The sequence below is a fragment of the Saccostrea cucullata genome, unplaced genomic scaffold (genome assembly GCF_032062105.1).
Source record: "Saccostrea cucullata isolate Sc308-1 unplaced genomic scaffold, CSIRO_AGI_Scuc_v1 ctg5449, whole genome shotgun sequence".
Classification (NCBI taxonomy): Eukaryota; Metazoa; Mollusca; class Bivalvia; order Ostreida; family Ostreidae; genus Saccostrea; species Saccostrea cuccullata.
This window is the reverse complement of record NW_026937767.1, coordinates 72,811-82,981: the sequence shown is the minus strand read 5'-3', so window position 1 is coordinate 82,981 and position 10,171 is coordinate 72,811. Positions and strand designations below refer to the sequence as shown.

Here is a 10,171-nt window from a genome sequence, read left to right as displayed (position 1 = left end):
TGTCACATTTTAATTATAATTCCTGTTTGGAATCTGCTAGGCTAGATATTTCGACTGAATGAAAGAGTTCTTAAAGTCTTTTTTACTGTATGTTATTCTGAAACAAGTCTACTGTGGCTACTGAACATCTCATAGGATAAAAACAGACTATAGGAACTCTTTCGTCACATTTCGAATTGAGATTTCAGTGAATATTTTATTTTGGGATTTACATGCCTTAACAGTAAGCTATGTAATAAATTATAGTTACAGAGAGTTAAATAAACAACCAAATGACTTAAGGTACTTGTTTACTCAGAAGGAAAAAAAATCTACTGATGATAATTAGAACTCGTCTATTAAATCAGCAAGACACACGTATGTATTGACAAAATCTACTTTAAAACATGTAGGTCAATGACCTACTTTTTTTGCTATTAGCCAATGAAATCAAAGCATGAATTCACCATTGTAGATATGGATTTTTTAAGGTTACTTCAATCTTTTACTAAAATTTTTCTTGCGAGCATGTAATTGAAACATTCTACCATATTAATTTATTAATCAAGGTGTTATCTTAAAAATAACAACAAAATCATTACAGAAATCAATCACGTTTTTATTTTCTGTAACCCGAATTTCCTCTGTTCCATGACATTTTATGCATGTAAATAAACCTTTTTTCATTCAAATATTCTAAAAATTTGACTGATGATAACTCTTATTGATTGTTTTATACATACAGAGAACATCTTCTAAGAAATAAAAATTAATCACAAAGTGGGTGTCAATGATCAAAATTTTGAGATATTATGTTACAAATAACTTGAATTTCCTCCGTTTCATGACATTTTATGCATAAAAATAAACCTTTTTTCATTCAAATATTCTAAAAATTTGGCTGATGATAACTCTTATTGGTTGTTTTATACATACAGAGAACATCTTCTAAGAAATAAAAATTAATCACAAAGTGGGTGTCAATGATCAAAATTCTGAGATATTTTGTTACAAATAACCTGAATTTCCTCCATTTCATGACATTTTATGCATATAAATAAACCTTTTTTCATTCAAATATTCTAAAAATTTGGCTGATGATAACTCTTATTGATTGTTTTATAAATACAGAAATCACCCTGAAATAAATAAAAATTAATCACAAAGTGGGTGTCAATGATCAAAATTTTGAGATATTTTATTACAATTAACCTGAATTTCCTCTGTTATTTTTCAATTTCATGTGATATTCCATTATTTCTCCTTATAATGTACAATAAAAAGAAGTTGAATTGCTTGACTAAATCTTTTCATGTCAACTCGGTGTGATTTTTTGAACTTCAAAAATAGTTTATGGACATTATTCTAGGAAAGTAAGGGAAACAAACTTAATTACAATCCCTTGTCCCATATTCTACACATTCTCAATTTAAACTAGTGCTAATTGTAACGGGAACCGTTACAGATGTTCCCCAAACGCTCCCCAACTCCATTTTGGTGCCATATTCCCTATAAGTTTCATTAAATAAGACAAACTCTATGCATTTGAGACTTTAACAACGTTTACCCAGAAGTGTACCAATTTCATTCAAATTTTAGCATTTTAATTCCACTTGTTCCATGTGCGTGCGTGCGTGCATGTCCAAGATGACCATACCTTCTTGTAGGAGTCCTTATATCTATCTATGTTCTAAATCCCATCCTGTTTGGTTGAAAAACAAGGGAGTTATAGCCATTAAGTTTCAGCCAATCAGAGTGCAGCACACGTGCATGTGCGTGATTTCATGATTTTTTTTCTATATCATATTGTAAGATATCCTAATGCATTTCTATGTTTTAAATTTCAAAGCATTTCGTCAAAAAACAAAGGAGATATAGCCATTTAAAGTTTCAGCCAACCAGATTGCAGCACGTGCACATGCGCATGCTTTCATGAAAATTTTGATATATCATGCTGTAGATCTTCATAATGTAGGACTATGTTCAAAATTTCAAAGGATTATGACAAAAAACAAGAAAGATATTGAGATTTTAGTTTCAGCCAATCAGAGCAAAGCGCACGTGCATGCGCGTGAGATCTTGCTATTTTGACCATGCCGTCTTGTTTATACTACTAATGTATCCTTACATTATGAGTTTCAAAAAAATTCATCAAGAAATAGAAATGTTACGGCTTCATCAATTATATTGGTTATTTCACATGTTGCACGTGCGCGCTCTTTCCAGCACACGTGCATGTACGTGCTTTCATGAAAAGTCTTATATATCATGCTGTAGATCTTCATAATGTGTGACTAAGTTCAAAATGTCAAAGGATTATGACTTAAAACAAGAAAGATATTGAGACTTCAGTTTCAGCCAATCAGAGCGAAGCGCACGTGCATGCGCGTGAGATCTTGCTATTCTGACCATGTCATCTTGTCTATACTACTAATATATCCTTACATTATGAGTTTTAAGACTTTTCATAAAAAAATAGAAAAGTTACGGCAATATCCATTATATTGGTCATTTCAAGTGCTGCACGTGCGCGCTCCTGCAAGCACGTGCGCGCAAAATGACCTTCGTTCGGCAACTCTACATAACATGCCTACTAACCCTAAAAAGGTTTCACCTAAGTCAGATGTGTTGTTTACAAGATCACTCGTGGACAAGTTTTTCCCAGGAAGAAGAAAAATAATAAGAATAATAATAATAAGAAACAGAGTAAAAACAATATGTTCCCCAACTTCGTTTGGGGAACATAATTATAGCAAAACCAAGAGATCCTACAAAATTCTGGAATACACATGCAGTGTATGAAAAAAAACCAGTACTCTCAATATAATTTATAATTAATTTTTGAATCATTTAGTTAAAATAAATTAAATTTACATGCAATAAATGTAATGATTAATAAATCAGAAATGAATTAATGAATGAACAAAGTAAAAGATAGAATGTACTATTTCTTATATGACTCAACATCATCCATTTCAAGACAAAACTAATGATCAACTTCTTTCATGAATTTTGCACAATATGACCTCAATGTTTGTGAGCAAAGTACAAAAAGCAAAACTTCAGAGAATATACATCTAGTGATCATTTAACTTTCGTTTGAAGACATGAAAAACTGGGTAACAATATCAATAATTTTCTTGCACTTCGTAACTCTGACAGATTTGTTGTCACACTGCTCAGTGAATAGATTATAAATGCCATCAGGACTTCTAGAATGTGCTAATCTGAGACAATCAAAGTTCAGGCCACTACCTGCCACCTTCTTTGCCATTCTGACACTCAAAACATTTTTATCAATCAAACCTTGTAAGGATGGAATGTTTTTATCTACAACCTTCTGGTAGTTATGGACACTCAAAGCATACTGAAATGTAAATGTACAAGATGAATGTTCACCATCACAAAAATGAACAGTGTCAAATAACCTCTGCAAAGCTAAAACATCCTCTACAGCATCATGTGCATTGTAAGTACATTTTAGCAGCACTTCTGATAAATATTGCTGGCTATATGAACACAAATTTGGGTGGACAAGTTTGAATAAAAATCTAGTATCTAAAAAACCTTGTACACATTTTGACATTCGATCCAACAGCGAACAAGAATCTAGAGCTTGAAAAAGAACATGAACATCAAAACTTTTGATATTGTGGCCAACTAAAATAACGTTGCCTTGCTTCTCAATAAAGCTTAAAAAAGAGCCAAGTGCATTGGAAATTGAAACAGCATTGACTCTTCTCTCATGGTGATAGAGGGTTCCATTATCAAGCTTTAGGCCGGTAATTGTGGAGGCAGAGGGTGTAATTGGCTTCTTAGGCATTACATAGGAAGAAAATGTCTCCTTCCCACAAATGGCAGCCACCTGTAGAATGTGTGATGTTCTCGCTGAAATAAAAAAAAACAGCAATGACATTTATTACAAAAAAAACTACCAAAATCTACAATAGCATTCATTATCTTTTTAATTTTTTGTACCAAAATCAGCATTGGCTTTCTTTCATATTTTATAAATTAGATTAAACAACTTTTTTTTTAAGTTTTCCATAAAACCAATCGTACAAATTTAGTTTAGAGAAATAAAATTCATCAATACCAAGTCCTGTTGTTTCCAGGTCAAAAAAGACAAATTTTTTGTCTTTAGTTGACAAACTCTGCTGTTGTGGTTCAGATGAGGGTGGTGGAATTTCATCAACTACAACATTGGAATCAGATATTCCAACCCCAGACTGATATGTTGGGCCCTCTCTTATCTCTTTACATACTGTGGTCTGGACTCTGCAAAGGCAATACAATTTTGAACATCAAAAACTGAACAACTAGTATTTGAACCCTCAAAACAAAATTAATTTTCAAAACTTAACATAAAGAGCAAAGTTAAAATATTTAAGTATGCATGAAATGCACAACCAATTTTGTTCTGTCAACATTTAATACTATCGTTATGAGTACCTAACAAAATTATGATAAAGCTCCAGGTATATGACAAATAGCGGAGTCCAACACAATCAAACCCCACAAAGAGGTTGGAGGTGGAGGTGGAGTACGTAATTCTGTATACAGGGTTATTTTTTGCCGTTTTGCACTTGCAAATAATTTTGCTTCATTTTAAATTCAACCAGTAATTGTTATGTTTTAGAAATTATGCTGTGTAATTTGAAATCACCCTGTTTTAAATTCGTTCAATGAAGAAGAGGGCGAACGGGGTGAAAATACAATGAGCCAAAATTTCCCTGTATACATAACTTATAATAGCTTTTGATTTAAAAACTCTCTTCTTGGCTTTCAGCTGCATTCTTTTCCTTTTTGCAGTCTTTGTTCTGTCAATGGCTTTTCTTTTTCTTGATTGAGAATCCCGCAAGTAACAGAATTTTCTTGTGTGTCTTTTTTTGCAGTCTTTGTTCTGGCAATGGCTTTTCTTTTTCTTGATTGAGAATCCCGCAAGTAACAGAATTTGTGTCTTCCTGGGGAGATACCAACTCCTCTGTTCACCTATTAAAATTATCAACATGTTATAATGCCAAAGCTCAATAAATTTACTAGTATATCACTGATTCACTTGTGACCTTAATCTTTAATACTGTAGACATAATTTTTTCCACAGGGTCATAATTCTGCGAAATCTTAATTTTCGCAGGTAGAAAATTATGTTGTTTTTCTAGATTTTCACTATATTTATTATATTTATATTAAGTACGCTTGGACAAATTTCTGTTGAAAATTTGTGACCGCGTACATAGTGTACATTAAAACCACGTGGAAAAAAGTACTTCTTTAGTATATGAATTGTTATTTGTCATCATCAGACAACTGCATAACTATAATTATGACTTACCTCAATCAGATATTTCTGCCCTGCATTTTTCTCTGCAACACTTGCTGCAACTCTGTAACTGAGACTTGCAGATCCACCAAATTGATGATTCTTGGGAGCTTTTAGGGAGACAGCTTTGTTGAATGCTTCATTTGCTTGTGTACTTCCTAATCTTGAAAGTTTGGAAGTGTCCTTCAGCAGCTTGGAGCAGATGAGTTGAATGGACTCTTGAAGATGGCTGTCCTTGAGTGGTTTTCCATATGGCAAAGCAGAATATTTCTGTTTCGGATTGCTGATATGGGAACACCAAGATTCATTGCAAGCGCTGTGATCTCCAAAAGGGTGCCTGCTTAGTGCTTCCAACCCTCTCTGTACCCCCTCTGTATTTCCTTGGTTTTGTGACAACATATAGTTAAAACATTTTACGAAGTACCGAATAACTTTAGTACTCAGTGATCTGTGTTTCAGTTGCAAACCATACAAATTTGAAGTGAAAATTTTCCTGATATGGTTTTTATCACTAATCTTTGTAATGTTTGAGTGGACATTTTTCAAATGACAAAAGGTAGTGGTGTCCTCATCTGCAACCACATTTGTTATGTTCACACCTTCTTCCACTTTTCTGGAGACCATTTTAGCCACCATATCCTTTTCCATCGCTTTAGAACTTCCTATATAGAAATGTTAAAGCTAAATTGAGATGTATAAAAATGATCACATTTCAAAATTAAAATGTATGAGAGGTTTTTCTTTGCCAACTGATTGTTGACAGCTTAAGATATCATATCTAAAAATTTAAGTTATATCATAATATCTGGTGGTTAATTAAATGAATTTACTTTATTTTTTCTAACAAATATAGTGTGAAAACCTAACTTTGCTCAATAACTTTTCATTTTTATTTACTTTTACTTATAAAGCATGTGTGTGTGTATTCTACGATGCTGTTGTTTTACAATATTTTTTTAAAAGTTATTTAGGTGTGATGGCATGTTGCCTGTTGGTGTTATTTGAAGTTGTGCTCATTTGATTTGTTGTTTGTTTGTAAGTGCAAAAGCCTGGTTTTCTGAAATCACTGGTGAGCTTTTGTATCTAAAGGGCCTATCTGGACACCATACTCATGGGATGTATTGATTGTCATGTCTTCCACAAAATTAATTTTCTTGCTAAATGTTTTTCTCAAGTGCTTTCAAGCAGTTTAAAGTACATGCATTTGCATAACAAGTTTTTAGTTAAGGTGAGAATAGAGGGAAAGGGATAAGTTGGCCATTTCTCTTTCATACCTTCCCAGTTTTTTCGGCAGTCATGATCTTTGGGGTCTTTTCCATTTCTTGTAGCACTCTCACAAATTTTGCAACATTTTGTTCTGATTTCATAGTCAATGACTTTGCCTGTCTGAGATCCAATCATGGAGCAATGACCTAAAAATATGTTTCAAATAAAAAGTTATGCAGATTGAATTATCAAAGGAATATATCTGTTACTGTAAAGCGGGGTGCTAATTTTGGCGTTTTCAGGGCGGCCCGCTAAAATTTTAATTTTAAGCCTGGTTGAAATTGGCCCAGTGGTTCTTGAGAAGAAGATGAAAATATGAAAAGTTTACGACAACAACGACGACGACAACAACAACGACAGACAACGGACAAATTTTGATCAGAAAAGCTCACTTGAGCCTTTGGCTCAGGTGAGCTAAAAACAGTATACGCCCCTGATCTATCAATCTAGGCGTAAATGCACAAAAAAAATGCACAACATACCAGAGAGGCTGTCAAAGGATCACCCACTGCCTGGTTTCTGCCAACCTGCGTCGACACTGACCGTTAGCTCGTCTGTACCTTCACACCTTAAAAATCATAAGGAAGCTATCAGAAACATGAAGCTAGTTGTTTCTTTCCAACTTGATTGAGGTTAATCCCTTAAAATCTATACTTTTTAAATGTGAAAATTATGATTTACTTCTTAAATGTAAAATGCAAAAGATGCATATATGTATATATGAGTCTCAGAATAGAAATACAGTAAAACTTGGTTATAGCAAAGTCCTGGAGACCTATGAATATATCCATTATTGGTCATGTCAGTATAACAAACTTGCATGACTGTATAAAACAAATTGACAAATAATTTACACATTTTCCTTTAAGTATTTTTACTTAATATGTAAGGAAATAATTGTTACAAAACAATCTATTGATATGTTTTCATTATGAATTGCCGAAAATAAATTCAGTTCAATATATCTGTAAATTTGTTACATTAGAGTTCCCTATAACCATATATAATTTTATTTTAAAAATGTGAAGAATTTTTGCTGGGGACACAAAAAACTTCACTTTATCTGTGAATTCACTATAAAATTAATATATTCCTACTAAGTGAGTTTTTTCTCTATGTACATACTCTATGGTTGCCTGAATTTCATCGTCAAGGCTGCGTCTGGTGCTTTCCTCTGCAAGTTTCTCCATCACTGTTCCTGTTTTATTTTGTCTGTTCTGCAGAGTTCGGGAACTGATTGGGGGGATATTCAATGATGTTAGGAAGGTATTCACTTGAGATGGCCCCATGCCTGTATGCACCATTCCTAAAAATATATAGTTCAGATGCATTTATGAAAAATAGAGCAAATTTATGACAGGAAATTAATCTGGTTCATAATATACATGTTCTGTAATTGAAAAATTAATACAAAATATGAACCTGTGGCAAGCTTGGTATTTGCATCCCATATTTTTCCATGTCGCTTTCCAGTGGCTATTTTATTTACATGATGGCACGCTGTATTCTGACACTGGACTTTCAGGAATGAACCCAAGCCACAAGTTAGTATCCCCAAGGTATGTGAAAGATGGAGAGGTATGTTTCGTAAAATAAATAGGTTTTTTGGGGATTTTATCTGTTTTGAGAATTTGTTTTTCGGGTTGTTATATTACGTGTCTGATTACTGGATCTGGTTGTAAACTCCCGGAATCGTTCGCTTTTCCGCATGTGAGAGGTTTGAAGGGCCAGGGAAAACCTTCCTCCAATTCCCTGGTCCTGACCAGACACAGTTTATCCGATTCGCAATGTTCCAGTTTGCATTTTATCTCCCTCGGATTTATTTATTCTCTTCCTGCATGTTCAGCGCATTACAGGTTATGGGGAGTGGCGATGTTACCCAACCTGTATAAATGCAACCAGAAAGAGACAAAATTCAGCTTTCCACTCTTTATTAAAGTAACCAATCTATTTCTAATATTTATAATTTCAATAAATAATTTTACAAAATATACTAAACCTTATTAGAAATATAACTACTTAAAATATTAAAAAAACTGAACTTGTAAATCAAATAAGCCATGTGAACATTTAAATAATGTTAACCAAAACGCGCGCAAGTCTACAAAATAATTTTACCTGTATAAATGCAACCAGAAAGAGACAAAATTCAGCTTTCCACTGCCGAATTGTCCCACTGAGCTACATTTATACTCCCGTACATGTCCTGCATATTTTAATGTTTCTTTAATTACTTTTATCCTTAGAGCTCGCGTTCGTTATCTTTGTCCGACTAAATGATTTATCTCTGGGAACCGTCCAGATTAATGTTAAGCTCCTATCGGTCTGCATCTTTAATTTCTTTTAACCAAATCCATCTTTTTATATACCAGTAAGTAGATTTATTTTATCCTCAGCGCTCGTATCTGCTATCTCTCTAAGCCGAATAGTGCAAATCCATAAAATATATTAGAATTTTATTTTTACAGCAAATTTTGTTATGATATATGCCACAAACTCCACAACCCGAGCGCCCATCTGCCAATACCCCAAGTTCCACCACCCTTCTCCCTTCTCTCCATGCAGTGTCATATCTTAATTAAGAAAAAAAGTGTTATTTGCATTAACTTAAAAGTTAAATGCAGTGTTTTCCCTAAGAACATGCAACCGGTCAAATTGACCGCTTCAATTGACAAAAATGCCGCTTTGAAATAACAATCTGTTGAAAGGTCCACAGCGATTTTGTTCATAAACCTCATACCCTAGACTTTTACAACTGATCTCTTACCCTTTACTTTGAAATACTGGTAAAAGGAAAACACTGTAAATGATCAATTATACATTGTAACAATTGTGCATTGATCATGCAATAAAATTGAACAGGTCCAGCCCACAGACTATTTCTACCTACGTATACAAAGAAGCTATTTTTACCTACTTTCTGTTTTACTTGCATTTTGTGGCCAAATGCATGAATGGGGCAACATGGTCAGCACTGAATTTCTTGATACGTGCAGTCACACTGATGATGGATAAGACAAAAATTTGACCAAAAAATGATTACTTTGTATATGATCAATTTTGCGTAGAAACTAATGTAAAATTTCCGATTCAGAAAGTAATCAATTTTTGGTCAAAATTTTGTCTTATTCATCATAAGTGTGACTGTATCAAAAATGATGGTATTAATCATGTTGCGTCGTTCAGTCATTTCACCACAAAATATAGATAATACAAAAAGTAGGTAAAAATTGCTACTTTGGGTAGGTTTAAATACCTATGTAGCTATTAATAGCATAGGTTACATGTTACTGACATTGTACGTCGGATTAGCAGCTGATGGATTTGGTTATATTCCTCGATCTCTTTATAAATCAGTATTTATTATTTCATGTACAGTAGGCAACGATAATTGTTTACGAAAGATTTACGCATATTTAAAACAACTACAGAATATTATCATTAAAGAGATTCTATATAGTCTTCATCTTTACCTCGAATTTTCTGGGTCGTTGAAGGAGACGGAGACGTCTCTACCTGCCGGTTCTGGTACGTAATTGTCATCATGGTGATCTTCTCCAGTCTCATCCCCCACAGCTCGACTCACATCGTAATCATGATCTA

General features: G+C 33.5%; 1 pseudogene; it reads right to left on the bottom strand.

The window, feature by feature from the left end:
• Nucleotides 1-2,783: 2,783 nt before the first annotated feature.
• On the bottom strand, nt 2,784-8,925 carry LOC134248811 (uncharacterized; annotated as a pseudogene).
• Between the last annotated feature and the right edge of the window lie 1,246 nt (nt 8,926-10,171).